Below are 23,710 nucleotides of genomic sequence, written 5' to 3'. Positions count from 1 at the left end.
CCCCTCCCCCTTTCCCCTCCCTCCCTCTCTCCCTCTCTCCCTCTCTTCTAGCTCTATGTTTCTGTTTCTTTAATTTCTCACTGGGTCTCTCTCGGGCTGTCTGGGAAAAGCAGGCACAGAAACATGTCTATGGAGGAGAGTCCCCTGAAGGCAAGTTCACAAACCCCTTCTTAGGCTAGCACATCACATCTGGGTTCCCAGCAACGCCTGGAATGACATCGTTGAGCGGTTGTGAATGCAGTCCTTACGGGAAAGGAGCTTTCTGTAGTAGACTGTCTTAGGACTGAAGAGAAAGAGTAAATGTTTTTCTTTCTGTTATTTTAGTCATGTCTAAGCTTCCTTAATTAAAAAGTAATCATATTTTCCCCTGAGTAAATATTTGATCTAAAACTCAGACGACGTGCTGACATCAATACTGCACAGGAAGGTTTCCCCCAAACTCCAGCCTGCTGTGAAGGCCCGTCCCAAACCCCCTGGTGAGCCACAATTTTTCTGCAGAAACTCATTCTCGTCCAGATTGCTAAATGGTGGGGGAGGAACCGAAGGCAGATATTGATCTGTGAAGAATAAATGAGAGAAAATGACCAGAACAAATAAACTTTGGGGAACCAAATCATAGAAATCATTTGTCCCCATCAAAACTCCCACTCCATTCAGTTGTTCATAGAGGGAAAAAGAAAACATTGACTGATACACTTGTTAAGGTTTAGGGTTTGTTTTTGTATGAAGATATTATTGGAGCCGCTGCTTCTTTCTTGTTGTTTGTCATGCATATTTTTTTTCCCAGCTCCGTTCTATCTGAAGTGAGATGTTGTTTTTCTCCTGCATTTGGATGGCCTAATTGATGTTTCCAAGGAGGAGGGCTCTCGTGGTTACTGTGTCACTCTTCTGCATTCAGAAGTGCCTCTAATCCCTCTAATGGTTATCTTCCTGGCATGCAGGCGCATCTGACGCCCAGAGTAGAACAGCGGCTCAGGACACAGAGTGAAATCTTAGCCAGAACATTCACGGCCTAGAGTTACTCGAACAGACTGCCTCTTGATTAAGCTGGAATAATACCCTACACTGTTCTATTTCATAGTCATTAAATGAAGTTTACTTACACAGTTTTCGTATAAATGAACACCTTCCCAGCATAATGAGTTTTTGGAAGGAGTGTGGGGGAGAGAAAAAGAGTTGGGAGAGGTAGGCAGGCTCTCGTGTCAGGTCTGTTGTGACTGGTGCGATGTTAGGCAAGTCCCTGACCTCCCTGGATGTCCTCTGTTAAAGGCCAGATGAGATGGCCCCCAAAGTCCTCTCTACAAATCTAATACTCTGGACGGGTGCATTTGGGACCTAATCTGAGAGAGTTATTATCTCTCTTAAGCAGTTCAGTTCTCCTTCCTAAACTGGAGATACTAGGAGAAACTGTCCATGAAATCCGTGGTTCTTATTGAGTAGAGTTAATTGATGTGCTTTTCATTTCAGCTGCAGAGGAGTGCTATTCAACGTGTTATTTCTTTTCCTTTTTTTTTTTTCCACCAAAATAATGCAGTGTGGTGTGGGGAAAAAAGTGGGTGTGAGTGTGTGTGTTGGGGGAAGGATGGGCTTAAGGGAGCTGAGAAAGGGCAGTTATACCAGCAGAAAATGGAGGTCAGCGTAAGGACCAAGAGAGCAATTTCCCCCTCTCTTTGCTCACTCTGCCTTTTTTTAATTATTATTATTATTATTATTATTATTTTATTAGTTTCAGGTGTACAAAACAATGTAATAGTTAGACATTTAGCATAGCCCCCTCACAAAGTGATAACTGCCCTCCCCCAATCTACTACCCCCTGACATCATATATAGCTGTTAAAATTCCACTGACTATATCCCCTGTGCTGTACTCCACATCCCATGACTCTCTCTCTCTCTCTCTCTCTCTCTCTATATATATATATATATATATATATATAATTATAGTTGACATTCAGTATTACTCAATGTTAGCTTCAGGTGTACTGTGCAGCACAGTGGTCAGGCATCTAATGTTGTAAAGATTTTGTAGGGTGTCAGATGGGCACTTGTCTTATTAGGGAGACCACTTCATGGACTGTGTAGATGCTTGATCACTCTGCTTTCTACATTGGATTTTATGCAATGACTGCTGCCTTCTCGAACTCCTCCCCCACCCCCCATTATTATTTTCTAGGCCTGCCTGGAATGAGTTATTTACAAAGACTTCTTTAAGTTCTTATAGGCTTCTGTTACTCACTATCAGACTCTGTACCCAGCAGGTCCTCAGTAAAGACTTGTTGAATGGAGTTGAATATGATCATGCTTCAAATGTAAGCTCTCAGATGCAGCCACTCTTCAAGGAAGCCTCAGTGTTGTCCTCAGGGGTGACAAAGCCTTATGTAAGCACACAGAACAAATGAAGGACCACAGTTGTGCTGTCTTTCATCCTGGAAGACCCGCTGACTTATTCACTTCTTTTTCCCAGGGCTCCAAGCAACACGACATTTATTCACCTCTGCCGAATTTGTAAGGAACACCTACCTATTAATACTTTTCCCCCCAGTTTTATTGAGAAATAATTGACATAACATCACTGTGTAAGTATAAGGCATTTGATTTATGTACATCGTGAAATGATTACCATGGTAGGTTCAGCTAACATCCATCTTCTCATATAGATACAACAAAAAGAAAAGAAAGAAGAAAAGAGTAAAGGAAGACAAATTTTTCTCCTTGTGATGACAAATCTTAGGACTTACTCTCTTAGCAATTTTCCTGAATTATACAACAGTGCTAGCTATAGTCATCATGTTGTACATTAAATCGCCAGTACTTACTAATCTTATAAGTGGACGTTTGTACCTTTTGACCGCTTTCCTCCAATTCCCTCTCCCCCCAACCTCCACCTCTGATAACTACAAGTCTGATCTCATTTTCTATGAGCATTTTTTTATTTCACATCTAAGTGAGATCATACAGTATTTGTCTTTCTCTGCCTGACTCATTTCACTTAGCATAATGACTTCAAGGGCTATCCATGTTGTCACAAATGGTAGGATTTCCTTGTTTTGTTTATGGCTGAATAATATTCTAGTGTGTCTGTGTATCACAACTTCTTTATCCATTCATCGATCTGTAGACACTTAGGTTGCTTCCATGTCTTGGCTATTGTAAATAATGCTGCTATGAACATGGGGGTGCAGACATCTTTTTGAATTAGTGTTTTTGTTACCTTTGGTTTTGTCCCTACCTACTAATACCTGCACATGCTTTCCTCACTTCCTCAGAGAAGCCATACCTAACCATACAAACGAAGGTCGTGTTCCTGCTTATTGTCTTGCAGAGAGCTTTTATTTTTTCATTATAGTCTTTAGCACAATATTTTATGATGTTCATTTGTGTTTTTACTTGATAAATAACAGTATTTCTTCTTGGATTGTAAACTCCATGAAGGAAGAGGCCATATAAGTTTGGTCAGTGGTGACATGGTAGTCACTTGATAAACATTTGTTCAATGATTGGATGGATGGATGGATGGATGGATGGATGGATGGATGGATGGATGAATGGATGAGGTGTGGAATGCTTGAGATTGTAGGAAAAACTTAGGAGAGCAGGAAAAAGAGTTCCTGCCATGTAGCATTTGTCTATAGCCGGGTGCCCTGGTTTATTTGTCAATGAACATATCCAAGGTCTGTTTTTGAATTCTTCGCTTAAGAACCCAGAATTGCATTGTGCAGTCAGCACCCCTACCCACTTCGCTTGGTCATCTAAGTTCAAAATGTGTCTGTCTTAAAGCATTTTTCTCAGGCAACCTGATTTCTGAAATTAACAAAACCATGTTTGTGACTCAAAGAACTGATCTGTATATCTTTGTATTGTAGTGTTCTTTATCCACAATAAAGCCAAAGTTTTGAGAAACCTGTTTTTGGCTCACAATAACTTGATTCTTTCAGAGATAGTTTTGAGATTTTAAATATCTTCCTTTTTGGGTTGTCCTTTGTCCTTTAGCATGGCCCATTTCTCTGGGGACATTTTCTCCCTTCTTGGACTCCATACCTTGCTTGTATTTTTTCTGGCCAATCTTCCCTCCCTGGATGACTTCCGTGGAGCTTCTGCCCAAGGCATGTTTTAGAGTTCACAAACAGGTAGGCTCATAGCAATTACATGACAAAGCACATTCTGCATCCAAGGCTGCTATTTACTCTTCTGCTCTAGCACTGCACTAACCTCCCTGCCTAAGTAGGGAGTTCCAGTTCTCCTTTTTTTGTTGTGTGGACTTGAGGATTTAGAGAGGAGCAAGTGATCATTCAGGGGCCAAACTGTCAGTCTAGGACCTTAGGTCAGGCTAAATGTAGCTGGGACATTCAAGACAGGAGTTCATGGTCTTCATCCCTCATGGTCCATTTGGAGCGGTGGTTCCCCAGTGATATAGTTTTACCACCAGAACTTTGAGGGTTTTTTGTTTTTGTTTGTGTTTCTTTCCCAAAGAAGTGGGTTTCAGGGAAACATGTTGCCAGGTGGAAATAACTTTATGAACTTGGCATTGACACAATTCACCCAGGTGCAAAAACACTGTCAGGTACTCGTAGCAGGTAAAACAGTTGGGGAGCCAGGGAGAGATTTCATATACCTGGAGTTAGAATGGTACCCCAAATTAGAGTGGGCAGTACTTCTTTTTGTCTCCCTAGATTTTCTTTCTGGTATCAGAGCACATTTCCTCCTTGTGGAGAACCACCCCTCCTCACCGTCATTCCTTGTGGTTTAGGAGCTTATTGTTGGAACACAGTCCTCTGTGGGTCTTTGTCATTTCTGTGCATCTTGTATCAGGTTGGAAGACAGAGACAGGGTCTCCTTCCAGGCAGTGGGTAGGTTTGCTTCCTGACCAAACTATTAAAGGCATCATCTTCTCGGGGATGATGGGTAGGCAGGTTTGCTAGAGGCACCACATCATGAGTCAGGGCAAATGCAGAGTGCCCCAGAGAGGCAAGATGCCTGCAAGTGGAAAAAGCAAGCACATGGGGCAGGCAGGAGGCGTGGGACTTGACAATGCGTTGGAGCTCCTCAGGCTAAACAAACCATGTTATAAAGTTAGGAATTTGACATTGTAGAGGATTAGGAATCCAGCTGTTCCGTGGCACTGCAAAGAAAGGATGATCAAGTTGAGGTCAGATTCTCAACAGAACATATTGAATATACATATGCATGTATATTCATGAGCATACCTGTGTACACATATATGTGTATGCACTTGTATACATGTGCCTGTGTGCATGTATGTGTATTTATGCTTGTATATGTATGTGTACCTAGGCATTTATCTTTCTGTTGTAGGATGCAGAATCCTAATCATCATCCCAGTATTTTATTGCTAATTTTATATAATCAACAAGTGTGTTTATTACCAAATGTCCTTTTATGTTTCCAGTAATAGTTTCAAGTAGTGGTTAGAGAAGGGGCATCACGAGGGAGTAGATAAAAGCTTATCAAGCAAAGTTGTAGTAGGGGATGTTAATAGATTGAAAGAGAGAATCTGAGGCAAAAAACAAAAAAGTGAGCAAAGAACCAATTTAAATACTAAACCTTTTATGAAATGGACCTTTTATGAAATGGCTCCAATTCATTCTTTAGGCTTTTTCCTGACGTCTCATCATGCAAATTATGTGTCCGTTGCCTAAACAGTACATCACCATTCCAAGATGTTTTGCTCATACCTGTCCAGCCCTCCTCCCTTACCCCCTGGTTTCCTGCCCTGCACTTACATGCACGCTTTTCCTGAAACAAGGTACCTTTCCTAGCCCTCTGCGTCTTATCTCACTGTGGCCAGACCCACCCACAGCCTGGATCCAAATTGCACAGAATTTACAAAATCCCGTCATTTTTCCAGTAGATGCCATGTCTTATTTTCCCTTGGACACAAAGGATGAAAATATGGTGAATGATGCTTCTCACTTTTAATACACACACACACACATACACACACACACACACACACAACACACCCCAAGTTAATTTTAAGATTAGTTTCTTGAGACTGGCCCTGGGACATGTCACAAGTGAGATGAAGATATATGAGTAGTGCACGGAAGTTGCAGCCCTTTTTTTTTTTTTAAGAGGAATTTTCACTTGAGAGTAAAATTTTAATTGGACGTCGAACCTTCCAGATAAGCTTTTGTTCACCATTTGTCATGAATTTATAGGGGAAAGGAAAAAAAATCAATATTCTATAGTACTTCTTTCATCCCAAGGAGGTTGAAAGACTTTAGCTGCAAAGTGAAGAGATCAGAGGAGAAACAGATTTATAAAAAAAAAAAAAACACACCCCCATCTTAACAATGTCATTTGGAAGAACAGACTCTTTCTGAAACAATTTCTGATCTCCTTTCCAAAGGCGATCACTTTTAATGGGTGACCACGGAGATGAGAAGCAAAAAGAAGAAGGTACAAAGAGAAAAATGCAGAGTGCGGTTTTCTGTTCTCTGCAGTTTTGGGGGAAAGCGATCCCAGCTGCAAATGTAGACAATTTGCAAACATTTAAGCCAGACTTTCTGCCAACTTTAAATACTTTTGCCGATCAAGACAAAACAGCATCACTCTGTTATGACTCCAAGCAGCTGGAAGGTAGCAAAATAGGGCTGAACTTATTTAAATAAGACTTGATTTAAGGGGACCCTTCCTGGGCGCACACCAGATTTCTCTGTAGTACAGTCAGTGTGGTTTCATCACTTTTTCACCAATGCAGCTTGATGAATATGTTTAAGAATGTCCTGGTTTCCTGTTGTCTGAATGCTTTGGTATCATACTCGAAATGGTTTTATTTGGTTCAGTAACTGCGACCAATTTGTTGTGTCAAACCCCATGACTCTTTCTGGCTTGTCTGCTGACCTCATTTATGACTTAATCCGTGGGCTCCTTGAGGAGGCTGGGCCCTCCTGACAAAGGTCTAATCCCACGTGGCTCCTTGTGCATAACTCCACCCTATTTTCTACTTGATCTCTGGTTGGAGACGTCACATCACTCTGCCTTACCCTCTGCCTATGCCTGGCAAGACTAGAAGACAGTGTTATCTGGTATGGGTGATGTTTCTGCCTCTGTTCAGATCTAACCAACATATTTCTGGGGAACAGGAAACTTACAAAGATTTTCCTTTTTACACCATCCCTACCCAGTGCTCTTTGCCCACCTCCAGCAGTGCAGGGACTTGCCCTCTAGCTCAGTGACTAAACCGACATCTATTGAGAGCACACATTGTCATTTCCCCTTTGCTTGGAGCTCCCCTCCATCCTCACTGTTGGGGAGAGGAGAGTAGCTTCTCTGAGAAGTCCTCCAGTTCCTCAGCCTCCCCTCATTCCTCGTTGTTCTACTTTATATCAACATGGTGGGTAGAGGGAGGCGTGGGTTGGAGAGAAAAGGAGGGTTAATGTTGATTCTGTTGACCTGTTGCCTTTCAACAAGCCCTGCAGAAAGGTGTCTGGCTCTTCGACATTGGAATGTGTGACACTGAATTCATCTTCTCTCAGTTATAGACAAAATAGGACTCCCTACCTGGAAGAAACAGCCCCAGTTTTTCTCTTCTCTTTCTCTTCCAGAGCTCCAATATTTGTTTTCCTTGCCTTGCCCACATAAAACTGCGCAGTGGGAAAATTGGAATTATCTTTGAGGCAGCCATGAATAGTGGTGATTGTCAATATCAAATAGCTATTTTGAAACTTTGGGTTCCGCTTGGTATGGCAAAGTGAATGTCATTAAAATGCTCACTTCTGAAGCACAATGGACTTAGGGACTATGCACTAAGCAATAGTGGCTCACAGTTGCCTTGAGTAAGAAAATAAATGTCAAGCAGTACAACTTCTAAAAAGGAGCAAGGGCCTCTTTCCTGGGCCTTGCACTTTGGAAGACCTCATGTTCAACAATTACACACACACACACACACCCTTCCTATATTTAATAAGGCATACATGGTGCCTATGTTACTCAGGATTGAGCACTCTGCATTGGCAGCTAAACCTCCACTCTCGTGACTGCTAGCACTGTTCAGGCCCCAGGGACATGCTTTCTCACATCTCTTGTCCAATGTTCTGAAACAAAAGATGGCCACGTTTGAGTGCCTTGAGGATTTGTGGGTTGTTGTGTCTGAAACGGGCACTGCCTCAGAGTGTGGGGAGGATTTGAGCAGCAAAAGCACTTAGGTAAGACAAAAGACTAATTAAATTGTAAAACCTTTCTCTCAGCATGAGTGCAGTAGTTTATTACATTAAAAAAAAGTATTCTTTTTCAATAGTACTGAGCAATCATTTTCTTGCTTCTCTTCATGGTTCCAGAGGTACTTGTGAATTAGTGAGCTCTTTACAATCCTAGCACATAGTGACTGAAGAACATTTGGCAATAGGAAACAAGTGCTCAGCCCCAAATCACGAGTCCATCAACAGAACACCCAGATGTGTGCGATAATAATTACATTCAGTTGTCTTGGATATTTTGCTGACTTTCAGTTATATAAAAACCATAGCTTTACACCCATTTTAAAATGTTATATTTGTGAACTGTTTTTTGAGGTAGGCGAATAGAACATGTTTAACTTTTTATTAGCACTATATATAACTGTAAAATATTAAACGTGTGTAGGCTTCATTTGTATCTTCCTTGCTGCAAGTATTAGGGTTAGGCCTCCTGTAGATTGTCAGGTTATACTAGTTGCCTCATAACAATCAGCTTCCTTCCTCTTCCCTAACCTGTTTGTCTTTCGTAGTGAAAGGACAGCCATATCTCAGAAACCTTGTCAACGTATTATGAAAGTGGGCCTACGTGATGACGGCTAAGATTCTGCCGACTTTAAGTAGCTTTTCCCATGGAGTTCAAGACAAATTCTGCATTTAAAAAAAAAAGGATGCGATCCCTTCAATGTCCTGTTTTTTACTAAGACTATGTGTTGGTGAGAATCAATAACAAACAGGCCAAGTTTAGAGCTTGTTACTATGTATCTAAATATAGTCTTTTTTCCCAGCATGGATGTAAGCTTACTTGGTTAGGCAAAATACGCGTTTTGTCTAACCATTTAAGAATCATTTCTGTCTAATAATAGCAGTGATAACAGTAGGATGAACTGACTATGGAGGAACGCTTTGCAATGGTCAACGTGCTGACATGTATTTTAACACCTGTTAATAATTTAGGGGAGAAAACTGGCTTGTGACATTTTGATAGATTTAGTTGCAAAGTTAATGGCAATGTGAAAGGGTTTGCACCTCTATCTATTTTTATATTCTATTAACAAACTAAGCCCAGACATTAATTTCCATCTGGGTTATGCATTGCAGAACATTTTAAATGTTGTTTTCTTTTCACAGAAAAGAAAATAATAGCTGTAGTCTTCAGAGTATGTTTATTGTTTATTTTTCATTCTGGAAAATCAATAGCTAACTCTCTGGGGAAAGCATACTTTGGAGATTAGAGTATTTAACCTTGAATTTTTCAGAAGTTTTAGGGGCATGGCATTGTTGCTCATGATGGTTTAGGGTGCAGGAGGTTTAGGGGTATCAATATCCCTATGATATTGATAGTAGTACAATAGTAGGTTTAGGATGTGTATCCATCTACATAAAGAAATACAGGGGAATATAAGCATCAGAGGAGGAGTTGAGCAATCTAGATTCTAGGTTCCACTTGAACCTTTCTAAGCCTCATCTCATGTGTCTAATAGCAGTCATATGTACTCCCGATCTGGTAACATGGCTGTTGTGAAGAACAGACGGGGTGATCGATGTGAAAATGCTTAGAAAAACCACTCAGTAGGGCAGATAAAAGGTCTTTTAGAAAGTAAATGATACTATTCTAGACCATGGTGGGCAAATTATGGCCTGAGAGTCAATCTGACCCTCCACTTGTTTTTGTAAATAAAGGTTTATCAGATCACAACTACATCTATTTATTTATGTATTGTTCATGGCTATTTGAGCAATGGCAGAGTTGAATATTTGCAATGAAGACCACATGGCTGGCCTTAAAAGGGTAAAACATTTGCTACTGAGCTTTCAGGAGAAAATGTCTGCTGACCCCTGTTAGAGACCACAGACCTTTTGATTGGAATTCTCAAGTGTGAGGATACCAGCATCTAATGTGAATTTTTAGGAGGAACTGTAGTTCCATTGCAGTTGATGAGGAAAAGTTTTTTAATGAAGAATGGCAGCTAATAAATAAAGAAGTAATGATAATATTAGAAAATCTCCATTTTTATAGTTCCTAGGAAATAATTGATCCAGACAAGGGTTGTCAGTGGATATTAAAATCTTGCATCCAGTATTGTTGGAAAAAAGTATACTCACACTGTATGAAAGCATGATACCACAGATTACTTGCTAATTTGTAAAAGGAAAAACATAACATTTATAAGGAAGAGATCTTGCGGTCACTACTTTATCCATGTAATCAAATTTATCATCTCTAAAAGTGAGACAGATGGATGTGATGTGCCTGCTAACATCACACAAGGTTTTGAAAAACCATCGTCTATGAAGTATTCTTGTGACAAATGTGTAAGGTGAGCTTAAACAAGATGAAGACATAATTTCCAGTTTATAGGAATACTGAGATTCAAGGAATCAGTTAAGTGACACCAAAGGGAAACCAATCAGACTAATCCCAACAGCCAAAAAAAGAGAGAGGCTCTTGTAGATTGTTAGAGATACAACAACCAAATGTAATGTGGAAACCTAGATTGGGTTCAGTGTGGAAAAGGAAACCTATAAAAAATATTATGAGCCAGCTGGGAGGAATTTGAATATGGACTGAAGGTTAGATATTATTAGAGAATTATTGTTAAAGGATAATATTTTGTTAATGTCATAATGATATGGCTATGCAATGCATGCTAAAGTGTTTTGAGTGACTTTCAAATGCTTGGGACAAACAAACACACAAACATGTATGCAAAACATGGCCAAATGTTAACAGATTTAAATCTAGGTGACAGGTATATGGGGCTCATTGTAGTATTAACTTTTCTAGGTTTGAAGATTTTCAAAATAAAAATGTGGGAAGCAAATCTAATAAGCAATTACTGTTTGCTTGCTGGATGAAGCAAAGAGCCCCAGGAACTGGCATCTAGAGGTGGGAAGATGTGGGCTCTTGGATGTTAGGTCAATAATACTGCGCCATATTGTTCTCTCTGGTGTCTCCAGCCCAGCCCCTCCAGTGAAAGAATTATCCTTGTGGATATTCATTCATCTAGCCAGGGGTCACACCCAAGCAAGATTTTTCCCATATAAAATTGCATTTTACTATAATAATTGTCACCCATTATTCTGGCCTACCAAAATCAGTAGAATTTTCATTCACTCATTCAACCTGCTAATTATCTTTCCCAGCCTGGTGCCATCTGAATGGTCAATGAACTTACTTGCTATGTCTTCATCTAAGTAGGTAACAAAAATATTGACTGTCCCTCCCCACCCCCAAGCCTTCTAGTGCATACTCCCTTCCCGGCTGCAGTGGACCCACTCTTCAGCCCTTGGGGGGCCATGATCCATCCAGCTACAAACACACCCTGCCAGCTCTGCCTCAGAGCCCCATGGGCATCACTTCTTGGCTTCAGTTCTTCCAGCTGCTGCCTCTGGGACCAGCTCAGTGTCAGCTCTCGTTGGCTCCACACAGGTGCCTCCTCACTGTGGCTCCCTTCATGCCCATCCTGCGTCATTCCTGTTGACACTGAGATATGCGATGCCCTGAGGACCACAATCCTGTCTCAGTTTCCTTACCTGTATAACAAGCATGAGAACATCAGTACTCATTTTATATGATTCTTGTGAGGACTGAGTGAGTTCAAATATATAAAGCGATTCTGAAAGTGCCTGGCAATTAGTAAGTACTCAGTAAATGTGAGCTGATATTATTATGAATATTAGTTATTAAACATTTTATTACTACTACTGACTCCATGATGACTTCTTCTCTAGAGGTCATTTTCCCTTTAGCCATACTCTGTAGAGTATGCCTGTGAATATAAGTAAGCAAAAATAGTTTCCTGTGCAGATAAAATAGGGATAAAATTATAGCATGAAATACAAGCTACTTACTCAGATTTTTCATTCAGAGCATATTTACTCTCATGCTGCAGTCAATGCTAGCATGTTTTTTATCAGTTTTTCTGATCACAGATAATTGGCAGCATCTTAAAAATGTGCAGAGTGGGGTTGTTGTTGCTGGGGTGTAATGAGAGAAAGCTTTCTGGTAACAGGAGACAATTAACCGTAAAATAGGAAGCAGCACATGAGAAAATCACAAGAACCCTAAAGCATGATGGCTATGACTATTAATTCAGTCAACAAGTATTTGTTGGTGTTTTGAACTAAAATGCTGGTAGTAGAAAGAGAAAGAAGTGCTTATGTGTGAGATTTATTTTAGAGATTGACTTGACAAGATTTCTCACAAATTGGGCTGGTGCTTGGGAGGGGGGATAAACAAAAGAAAGGAATGAGAATCAGAGCTGACTGCTGTTCCTTAGCTTAAACAACTGGTACAATGGTGGTACCATTTCTGTGCTGAGGAACACTAAATGAGGAATGGGTAGAGATGGATGGAGTCAAGAGTGCCCTTTGGGCCATGTTTGGTGTGTGAAATTATTAGCCACATAGAGGAGTCAGGAAGGCACTTGACTATGCAGTTGTATGGATGCAAAATGAAGGACAGATATCTCATATATCTCAAGAAACTTTAAGATTGATATGGGAGAGCAGAGGGGTTTAATGAGGCTATACACTTTTTGAGATAAATGTTGGTGAAAGTTAATATTGGTACATACATTTTGAAACCATCAACTACTTAATTAGGCAACAACTGATTTTAATACTTTTAAAGGCCTACTAAACGTCTCCCTAAGTGAAATAGGCTTCTTTTATTAAGAAGACAGGGGAAAATCAAGTGGTTTTTTTTTCATTTGAACACTCGGTTGCCTCTAGGTTCTGTCATATTTATTAAAACTGTCTTTTAAAACGTTCCAAGAGCCCCGAGGCAAGTCCTTTCCCACATGTACCTCTCCGTTTTCCTAACTGAAGAACAGAGGCAAATAAACTCAATCACCTCAGAAGGCATACCAACTTCTAAATTTTTTTTTCTAGAAATCTGGGTCTAAGTGTCCCAGTTAGTTAAAGCAACCACTCTTAAGAGGGGCTTACAATGACGAAAATGTTTAAGGAATGGCAAAGCCCTGAGTTTTATTATGTACACTCACCATGGTGTGTAAAGGCTGGAATGCCAAGGTCATCTGTCTTTGGCCCAGGGAGGTGGAGTGCTGTGTTAGCGTGGGGAGCGTGGAGATGCATCTCCCCATCATAGCTATAGCAGCAGAGGCCTTCTTAGCCATGTTAATTAGCACACAGCTGCTCCCGAACGTCTCTAAACCTGTGCTATCTTTGATTCTGAAGGGAATTTGTCTTTTCTTTCTTTTTTTTTTCCATTTTTTAACTTAAATTTTACACGATATTAGCTTCTTAACAAGCAAACTCTGCCTTCCTTCCCCAAAGCCACTCTTGTAGGACTGCCTGCTGATGTATTTTGCTGACGAGAGCAGTGGTTTTATTTCCTTGCACTATGTGTGGGATGGCTTCAGTGTCGTTACGCTCAAGCCCCTTGGTGGGAGAGCCTGCTGAATTTGTAAAGGTGTCATTATTTACTCTTTTAATATTCTCAAAGAGTGGCAGTGGCGTGGCTTGCTTGAATTAAAGGCACCGAGTTCAAGACCACGAGAGATTTGTGTAGGATATCCGCAGCAGGCAGTACTTGCTATTTTCAGCCTCAATGTCGTCTTGACCACTCGAGGCACATGTTAACCTTTTGCCAAATATTGACTGTTCCTAACAGATGGGGCATATGGCTTTTTGTGCTGATGGCTGAAAACTCCTTTGACTGATCATGTCAGACATGAAGGGAAAAAAGGAGGGTGCGTGATTTAAATAAAATTCGAGAGCTTGATTCAACTCCCTCAAGACTGGAGAGGAGATAAGCTGAAGGTCATCAGCTCCAGCCAGGAATGGCGAATATTTTTCAGCAACTAGCCTGTTGCGCTCGGAATTTGTGGCTCATTTAAAAAAACAAAACAAAACAAAAACTGAGGGCAAACTTAATTCAGGGAAAACTCATGGACTGATACTTCCCTGGAAACCGTCCGCAGGGAAGACCTAGATGATAGACCTATTGGATGTTGCCTAGTCTGAGTTTTCTGAACCCTGTTCACTCATCTTCTTCCACTGTTTGTACCCACCCCCCCTTCCACCAAGGTTCCCTCAAATTTTTTTTAAAATATATAAAATAAGTGCAAAACCTTCTACTTTTAGTGTTTGCACCCTTGCATACATTTAGATGGAGGGAGACAGTGCATTTAGGTTTTATATTACTCTACCACTGAGAAGTGTGGACCTTTCTAGGATTCCTTTTCCTTATTTGCAAAATGGAGACAGTGATTTCTACCTTAGTGTGAGAATGGAATGGGAGTAGGAGGCAATACACACAGAAAATTGCATGGGATTTTGAGGTAAAACAGAAATGGTTTGCATTCTGGTTCTGACCCTTGGCTGTGTGACTTAGGGCAAGTTATTTTGCCTCTCTGGGCTTCAGTTCCCCATATGTTTAGTTATGACTATGTCTGTGTTGTAGGGTGGAGATATGGAAAATAATTAGCGCAGTGTATGGCCTCTAAAACGTGCTCAGTAGGCAGGAGCTGCCGTCACTGCAGCCTTTTATATCTATCCCCTAGGGCCTGCCTCTCGAACAGCTTATGATATTTCAAAATTCAGTATAAAGTGGGCTGGCCTTGAGCTTGTCTAGACAAGGGTTTATAGTTAGTACCTCATCACAGACTGGTCTCGTAATGAAGTTTTATAGCATTAACCCCAAAGGGAGCATTGCAGCAGGCCAAAAAACGTGGAGCCATGACGCTTGCCTTTTGTGCAGAAGCCTAAGGACCAGGCATTTCTGCTGCAAGGGCGTCTTGCTGGATGGAGTTTGGTGTTTTGTGGTTGTCAGTTCTCAGGGCAAGATCTTGATTCAATGAAGTTCCAGTGTCAGGCCCTCCAAGGCCATTGTCAACTGAATATCAGCCTTGGGTATTGTTTTAGTTTATCTTTCATAGGTGCAGAGGCACTTCTACATGGTCCACAGCATGGGCTTTGAGATGTGGAGTTATCACATCATGATAAGGGGCATGGATGCACAGCTGGGCCCTGCATTGTGCCTGGTTTTCCAATAGACTAGCATCTTACCCCAGTGGGCTCTGAGAGTGGCATATTGATTGAAGTTGCCAAAATAAGGGTTCAGTAGCCAAAAATTTGGGAAATGAAAGGAATGTGCAGAGATAGACATGAGTAGTAGCTCCCAATGTCCTATCTACTGACCTTTCTAGTGTGATAATAACATTCGAACATTTTATCAGACTCCTACCAGATGACATGCACTATGCTTGGCACTGTAAACATATTATCTTTAATCCCCTCCAAACCCTGCAGAATCCTTGGCTGTGCTTCTGTGCTGCAGGTGAAAAATCTGAAGCTCGGGGAAGTAGCTGTATCACGGCCACAAAACTACGGGAAAATCTGGGCTTCGTTTAAACCCAAGTCGTTCTAAGTCCAGGCTCCTGCTCCCTTGATGTGCTGTGTGTTGTGTTCTCAGGGCAAATGAAAGGCACGGCCTATAATGGTCCTTCGAAAACCACCGTTCCACTGTTTGCTGTGGGGAATGGGGAGCTGGTGGTTCTGCCTGGAGAAGAAATAGCTCTCCATATGATCCACTTGTGAACCACAAGAAGAAGGAAAAGGACAGAGGCGATGTTTACTCGTCCATAAATGGCATGGATACCAATTGACATAATGATCCAGCCCTTAAACCTGAAGCAGGGTCCTGGAGGCCACCTGATAGGGCAGCTGTTAGCGTATTTAGATCCTGACTCGTAAGGAGGTCCAGAAAGTTCCAGAAGAGAGACCAAAGGCTGTCTGGGATGGGGAATACTTGAAGGGATTCAGGACAGCAACCATTTTCCAACTCGTTAAGAAGTTTTGTTTTTTAAGAATTTTGGTGTCGATTATGTCAAGGCAGTTGCCTGCCAGCTGAGCCTCCGCCTTGTCAGAGCCGGTGAAGCTGGCTGGAGGCACTGCGATGTTTCTTCACTTGCCAGGTGAGCAGTGGCACACCTGTCCCTGTTCCTATAAAGCCTTGTTTGTTGTTTGGTGGAAGGGGCTGGAAGGCAAGTGGCTCTGCGTAGAGAACCTTTTGTCTGCCTCAGCCGTTTTCTTGTTTTAAAGCCAGCCATTGGTAGAAGTCGTCCTTTGTTTTTTCAGCATTGTTTACTTCCCAATATTTATATGGAGTTATCTCTCAGGCCCTATCTTGCAGCCCTGTTTTAAGAACGGATGAGCAAGTTTAGCTCCTTCAGCGTCCTAACTTTGAAATCCGTGAATTCCATGTGTTCTTTTTCTTCTCCAGTGGTTGAGATTAATGCCAAGAAACTTCTCAACTTCTCTAATTGTCTTCCCCATGAGTGATCATTCTTCCAGAGTCATGATTTTATGAAAATGTTCTGTAAAACGCATTGATTTTTATTTCAATTCAACAATGCCCCAGTGTCCTAGTTGATATTAACTTAAATGCGTGGTTGATTTAAAATGCAGGAGGTGCTGGATTTGTTTGATTTGGTTCCCAGACCCTGCTTTTGACCCATTTTTTGTGTAACTGGAGAGAGGCTTTAGGGACTCGCCGATCCATTATGCTGCTGTCTGTCCTCCACGTTTCTGGTGTGTTTTGGTCTGAGGGGATTTACTAGCGACTTAAAGACTTTTCTGGAGTGTGAGTGTGTGTGAGTTGTGTGAGGGCCTGGGGGTATGGAAGGAGATGCAGCCATCTATTTTCTATATAGTTTTCACTGGTAAGTTCAATAACATTTATAACCAGAAGAGTAAAAACCTTTTTTTTTTTTTTCAGGCATCTAGGTCTTTCTTTTGTCAAGAAGGTGCATTTTATGACCGCTTTACCTAAACTTTCTGAGTAAATTAATGGCCAAACCCAGGACTTGGTCCCTAAACTCAAAGACAATGACACAATATGAATTTTGTCTTATTACAATAACTTTTTTATGGAAGCTTCCTCTGACCCCTCCTTCTGGGTTTTGTAGGCTACCATCCCCCTTTTTCAATCCAATAGGGAGCTCATTATTTGGCAATTACCTCTGAAACATTATGGTTCTGGAAGGTGAACCTGGATTTATCCCTACTAATACTATCAGCAGGGACCTTGGGGCCAGCCTGTCTCCCATTATGGTACATTTTTGTCATCTGAGCTAAATTCTTCTAAGATAGCTGGGACCACACAGGGTGATCAGACAGGCAGGCATTTCATGCCCATTCAGTTTTCAGTAGATGCCTGGATACTCTGTTGGCACTTAGGCTAGAGACAACGAGATCCAGAGGTGCCTGTAAGCACTTGGTGACTTTATTTTTAACACTGGACCTGAGACACTGGCTAGTCCATCATGTCTGACTCAGAAGTGCTGGGACGCAATATCTTGTACTGACGTTTAAGGCATCATGCTTATTTGCCCGTATTATTCGATAATGGTGTGTTATCATGAATGCACAAGTGAAGAAATCTTACTGAATGCTATTTCTGAATCAGATAAAGCTGTTTGCTATTTTGAAAATATGTTGGCATGGATATATTTGCCATCTCCCATCTTTAAAGGGGGAAGAAGTGTTCGCATAGAGGAGCTAAGGGACTTGAGCCTTTGCAGTGCTGGTGAGAACTAAATGCGTCACTGGATGTCTTTTGGCCAAGGTTTCATGGTAAATGTGATGGGGGTCATTCTCTGGTTGTCTGAGTTGTATGAAGATTTGAGTAAATCTGAGACGTCTGTTGCCTTTTACAGGCAAAATGGATGGGTTACGGTCATGACTGTACGTCTAGGGGAAGTGATAATGCGAGGAGAAATAAAGTACAATGGTGGCAGGAAGATGGATACCAGCATAGAGAAGGAGCAGGAACCAGCAGTTCTTAAAATGGCTTTTTCCAGGGAATAGCCATAGGCTTGGTGATCCCCACTCAGATGGGTTTCAGACAGGGCAAGAAGAGAAGGTGACAATGTTTAAAAACCTAGGAGTAATGGAAGGAAGAATAATGGACTTACAATGCCAACTCGAGGAAAAGTAAATGGTAAACGGGCTTATAATGGGATGTTGCCTTTGTTTTCTGCTAACGTCTCAGGAAGAGAAAGCAGAGACCAGACGGAGGGGGCCACCCCAGCAGTCTCTTGGGGGTGAAGGAAGCAGCCCCCCAGAGCAACTCAAAGGGCTGTTTAGGGCAAAGTTCAGTGAGCAATTCAGAGCTGGGTTCAGAAAGCGCTGACTGCTGGTGGGAAGCAGGGTCGTGTTGTGGCAGACTTGGTTATAATCCTGGGGCTGACAGTCAAGCAACATTCTTTGGCAGTGACTGAGGTGCCAGCGGTGATGTCAGGCTTGGGATGGGAACAACCGCAGGCTTGTTTTGGAAGGAGGCACTTGAAGGAAAAAGTGAGAACGACTTCTTAATAGATATGGAAATGTCATTAAATAAGTGGAAGTTCCAGACTTTTCTCCCGCAGACGCAGTAGGCACTGGTTTCCAGGACACAGTCATTTTCGACGTAGCTTCCTCCCTCTCCAGCCACAGTGCTCTTTTGTTTTGTTTTGTTTTGTTTTGTTTTGTTTTACTTTCATTCTCTCTGCTGTGGGTTCCTCTGTTCTAGGATTCCCACCAGTTGCCTTCTCGTCTGGGTTTGGCTCCTGTTCACTTTCAGACGATACCCCAATCTCCTTGCCACCCTCGAATGGTCAGCTTGACCCAGTCCTGTATAAGTCGTAGACATTCTATAATAACATAGAAGAAACTCTTTGAAAATATAAATATGAAATTAACAGAATATTTTTATTGTCTACCCAAAATTAACTGGGCAAAGGATACTTATTTCATCTTCACTCTACGATTCTCCCTAATTCCAGTTTCTTCATCACAGTGGATTGCGCTATCTGAGATGTCAAGTCACAGGCTGTAGAGCCATTTCTGACTCATTCTTTGTTTTAGGGGATTGTCTGTAAACCCAGCTCCTTCACCCCAGTGTCTGGTGGGGTAACACAGAACACTGGAATCAGAGGGCAGAGTTCAAATTCTTCTTGGTTCCTTACCAGCCTTGTGATGTTGGGCAAGTTTTTTTCTCTCCCACCATGTCTCTTTTTTTTGTCTTTTCTGAAATGAAGATAGTAACAGGACCTATTTCATAGGGGTGTTGTAAAGATTTCAGAGGCAGACAATAGCTGGTTCCTAATAAGTATCCAATATGTGTCAGCTGTTGTTATAAATATTAGATTCACAGAAGCTCACTAGGACTAACTTTTGGTAGTGTAGAAAGCGTCATGAGCTGAACACTGAGACAGACCTGGGTTTGAACGCTGACTTTTGCACTGAACTGAGTGACCATGCACACTGACTTGCCCTTTCTGATTTTCAGTTGTACGCATCTGCAAAATGGGCTCACAATACTGGCCCACAGCACAGTTGGGGATTTTAAAGCTGATGGTGTATATGAAACTTGTAGCAGTGTCTAGCTTGGGGTTGTTTTTCCAGAAATAGTATCTACCACTATCATTGTTGTTAGTTGTGTCCTGTACACAAACATAGGCTTGGGATCACCCTTGGGTAAGAAACGTTAATTAAGATTCAAGGGCCAACATTTCCTGCCCCCAAATTATCCTTGCTTTGAGTTTTTACTCATTCACACTGTTGGCTCTAACTTCTTATCCTTTCTTGACTTCAGCCTAGTGTCTCCTCTGACTTTTTAAATCTATCTTTCCAGGCTTATCTGCTCACATGAATATTTGGACTTTTTCTTGTGGTCCTGCCAATCAATCCTTGATCTGAACAGTGTTTCATCTACCTGGGTTCAATTCCTGACTGTAACACTTACCTTAAAGCACATGACTTAACTTTTCTGAGCCTCAACCATCTTTCAAATGATCTCATTGAATCATTGTGGGACTTGAAAAAAAACAAAAAAACTAATTGTATCCACCAGTCAGATAGTTCTCTGTCTTAAATCAGTTTCCTGGGAAACAGACTCTGAGGTAGAGATTTACATGCAAAGTATTTTGGGGGACAGTGGTCTCTGGAACTTTTGTAGGGAGTGAGGGCAGCAGGATTGGGCACAGGAGATGTTGAACTGCAATGCGATTGCAGCTGAAGCCTCAACCAAACCCAGGGGAGACTGGAGTCAGGTTGACCCTTTAGAACTATCGCAGGGGAGCCCAACCTTTGTTACTGCATCAACCAGTCATTAGTCGCTGCAGGGGGAGCTACTGGGGTATCAACAGGAGGTGATGTAGCCTTGAGTGTGTAGCGCCCTTTGACCAAGGGCAACTGCTGGAGCTGGATGTAGCTATGAGCTGCTGGTAGGCAGCACATCTGACATCTGAAGAATTGAGTGTCTCAGTCTCAAAGAGGAGTCAGGCGCACCCCGCAATATCCACTATCTGCTCAGTAATTTGGAATTGCCTCTGCTCCATTCTTTGGCATCCATTTCCTTTTTTTCTACTAGAGCTAGGTTTCCCTCTGATTAGCAATTCCTTTTTCCTTTCGAGTCCCCCAATTCCTATGTTGCTCCTTTTGAGATGATGTCTAAGAACATTCTATAGGTTATCATTGATCATTTTTCAACTTGTTTTTGTATGTGTGGGGAGCAGGTCAGTTTAACCAGTTATTAATCTCTGATTGTGCAATGAATAAAGACTTAAAGTAGAGGTGGTATCTTTCCATGTTAAACTTAAGGGCCACTTGTAATCCTTTATCAGTATTGAGCCTACTCAGAGTGCTGTGATGCAAAGAATTGTACGGCTATGCTTAGCCTGAAAGAATGCTGTGATAAGTTAGTGATGCCTGCCCTGGGAGTGAGCTGAGAGATTGGGGGTACTCATGCTCCATTTCTGCCATCCCAGGTATAAGCCTTGTCTCCCCTTTTAATGTTGGATGTCAAAATGCTTTCCACTTTCCTTCGCCTTCCTGGGTGAATTTCTGTACCAACACTTACATTTAATTAGCCCCTTTAAGTGTAATTAAACCATATGCCTAGAATTGTTTCTCAGGTCACCTTAATCACTTCATCAACAACCTCATCTCCAGGAAACCTTCCATTAAATAATTAAAAGAGTTTGTTAGAAGAGTTGGGTTACATTCACGAACACCTGTTTATTTGCCTTCCCATTAAATCTAGACTCACCTTTTGTGACTGTATTACATTAATGCTCATTTGTTTGTTTTATGGATTTGTTTAGTGTATCCCCTAAGAAACACTCTTTCTCTGCCATCCTTGGCTATCTTAGATTGTGTAAGCTCCCAGAAGGCAAATACCATGTCGTTTAAAATTGCATTGTACAGTGCTATGCACAAGTGAGCAATTAATTCTCAAAACACTGACAGTGGGAGAAGACACAAAGGCACTGATGATATCTTAAATGATTTAAGTGATGTCTTTAATGTTTTGGTTATCCCCAATTTTTTTTTCTAATAAAAACTGTCAGAAAAAAAATGAGAAAATGTTCAAAGTATATTGAGTTTCTCTGAACTAAATCAGTGGTTAAATTAAAATTATTATTAAAAAATCAGTCTTAGGTGTTTCTGTCTCTATCCATGAAGTGTTATTGTTGGACGCTTCTGCCAGTCTCTTTAAATTGTTCTCATGAAGTGAACAGGCTAAAGAAATAACAGTTGTGGCAGTGGGGAAAGTGAAGGACCCATACTTGATGTGGGTCAGGGGTTGGCCAGCTTTTTCTGTAAAGGGGCCAGATGGTAAAAGTATTTTCACCATTATGGGCCATATGGTCTCTGTCACAAGTACTCAACTCTGTTATTGTAGCAAGGAAGCAGCCATAGAGATACATAAACAAATAATCATGCTAGTGTTCTAATAAAACTTTATTTACAAACAGGAGTGGTCCAGATTTGGCCTGTGGGCTATGGTTTGCTAACACCTGATCCAGGTGATAAGACTGAATTCCACTGTCTGCTCATAAACCAATTAAGAACTACATTACTAAATTGGACCAATGATAAGAGTGACATTTCAAAGTCAAGAATGTGAAAACAATTGTAATGACTTACACTCATATCTTTTGTTTTCTAGTTTGGTTACACCTGGGCATGGTGCACAGTGATACTCAGTGAAGGGTGGGTTCCACAGGGGCAATTCCTAATTCCAAGTGTCCTAGGCACTTCTATTTTTAAGATGCTGGCCACCAAGTTATTGGTCTCAGTGCGGACTCTTTACTTACTGATTCCCTGAGTTGGAGAATCCACTGGATCTCTCTGTGACTAATCTTGTGTTTCTTTCCTGTATGAACTAGATTGTGGTATCTTCTCTACTGACCTAACAGGGTTGTTTTGATGGCCAGTGGCCAATCGAAATACTTAATAGAAACATACACATTCCTATTAAAAATTAAGGAATATTAAATGTGCTTGGCCTTCCTCTGTATCTCAAACTGATCTTGATACTAGGTGGATTCCCCTCCCCCACCCCACCCAGGCAGATCTGTGTGTGTGCTTTTGAAATCCAAATACTATTGGATAATTGAATGATACTTAAGCTTTGCTTCACATTCAACTTACCTGCAATACTTAAAACAAACAAACAAACCAACAAACAAAAAAACTTAATATCTTGATAACGTACCAGATTAACTGAATCTGAATCTCTAGTGGTGGTGTTGTTGGAGAGTGGGCCCTTCTTGGTGGAAAGTCCAGGTTGAACGAGATGCCGGAGTAAAGTACTGAAAAAGTCATTTATTCGAAGAGATAGTACATTTCAAAGAAGTAGAAATAGGCCCGAGCAGTAGAGAATGGCTCAAGGGCCCATTATTAGAAGAGAAATTACATTCCAAAGAGTTTGGAGGGGGCCACGCGCAAAGGCGAGGCTCAAAAGGCTCAAAAAGAGAGAAAGCAGTCAAAAAGGGGGAAGGCGTTCAAAAAAGGGCAGACTTCCCAGGACTTGGAGTTTTTATCCCCTTTCTCTAGAATGGGCTGTTCCCCTTTGGGCGTGGGACCACTTGATTGGCACCTGTGATTGACAAGCGGTACTGTGCAGGTGCGAGTGACTGGTCAGATCTAGTTGGGTATTTTGTACCCATTTGTTCTCCCACAGGGGTAGGTAATTACAATACAAAGGGAAGTTTTGGGTGGAGAGGGAATGTCCCCTTGGCGGCCACACTCTGTGGGATGTGCAGGAATGCAGAGACCCAATGCCTGCCTTGTTTTCCCCTTGAGAGACATGATCCCCATAAAATCTCTGTGGGAAGCTGAGGGACAGGAGGTCTCTTCTTCTGTATCTGCTTCCTGCTGGGCAGGGGCGTAGAGCTGTCCCTGCTTATTGGGGGATCCACGGAACTCTCACCCTAGCTCAGTGGTTTTCAACCTTCCTAATGCCGTGACCCCTTAATACAGTTCCTCATGTTGTGGTGACCCCCAACCATAAAATTATTTTCGTTGTTACTCTCTAACTGTAATTTTGCTACTGTTATGAATCATAATGTAAATATCTTTTTTTTCCCGATGGTCTTAGACGACCCCTGTGAAAGGGTTGTTCGACCCCCAAAGGGGTCGCGACGCACAGGTTGAGAACCACTGCCTAGCTGATCTTTAGATGAGAGGAAGGGTTCTCGAGTTCCGCCTGGAAGACC

General features: G+C 41.6%; 1 protein-coding gene and 1 long non-coding RNA gene across 13 annotated transcripts in view; both read left to right on the top strand.

Annotated features, from left to right (window-relative positions):
* RBMS3 (RNA binding motif single stranded interacting protein 3) overlaps nucleotides 1-23,710 on the top strand; it is a 1,293,188-nt gene that overhangs the window by 105,537 nt on the left and 1,163,941 nt on the right. The window lies entirely within an intron of this gene.
* Nucleotides 17,694-23,710, top strand: part of LOC109392285 (uncharacterized) — a 49,501-nt gene continuing 43,484 nt past the window's right edge. Inside the window, exon 1 of one of the 2 annotated variants that reach the window (XR_002126027.1) lies at nucleotides 17,694-17,798. This is a non-coding gene — a long non-coding RNA (uncharacterized LOC109392285). The remainder of the gene's footprint in view (nucleotides 17,799-23,710) is intronic. The other variant, XR_002126028.1, reaches the window with a different exon arrangement.

This window comes from Hipposideros armiger, unplaced genomic scaffold (assembly GCF_001890085.2).
Source record: "Hipposideros armiger isolate ML-2016 unplaced genomic scaffold, ASM189008v1 scaffold_322, whole genome shotgun sequence".
Classification (NCBI taxonomy): Eukaryota; Metazoa; Chordata; class Mammalia; order Chiroptera; family Hipposideridae; genus Hipposideros; species Hipposideros armiger.
This window is presented reverse-complemented; position numbering and strand designations above follow the sequence as displayed.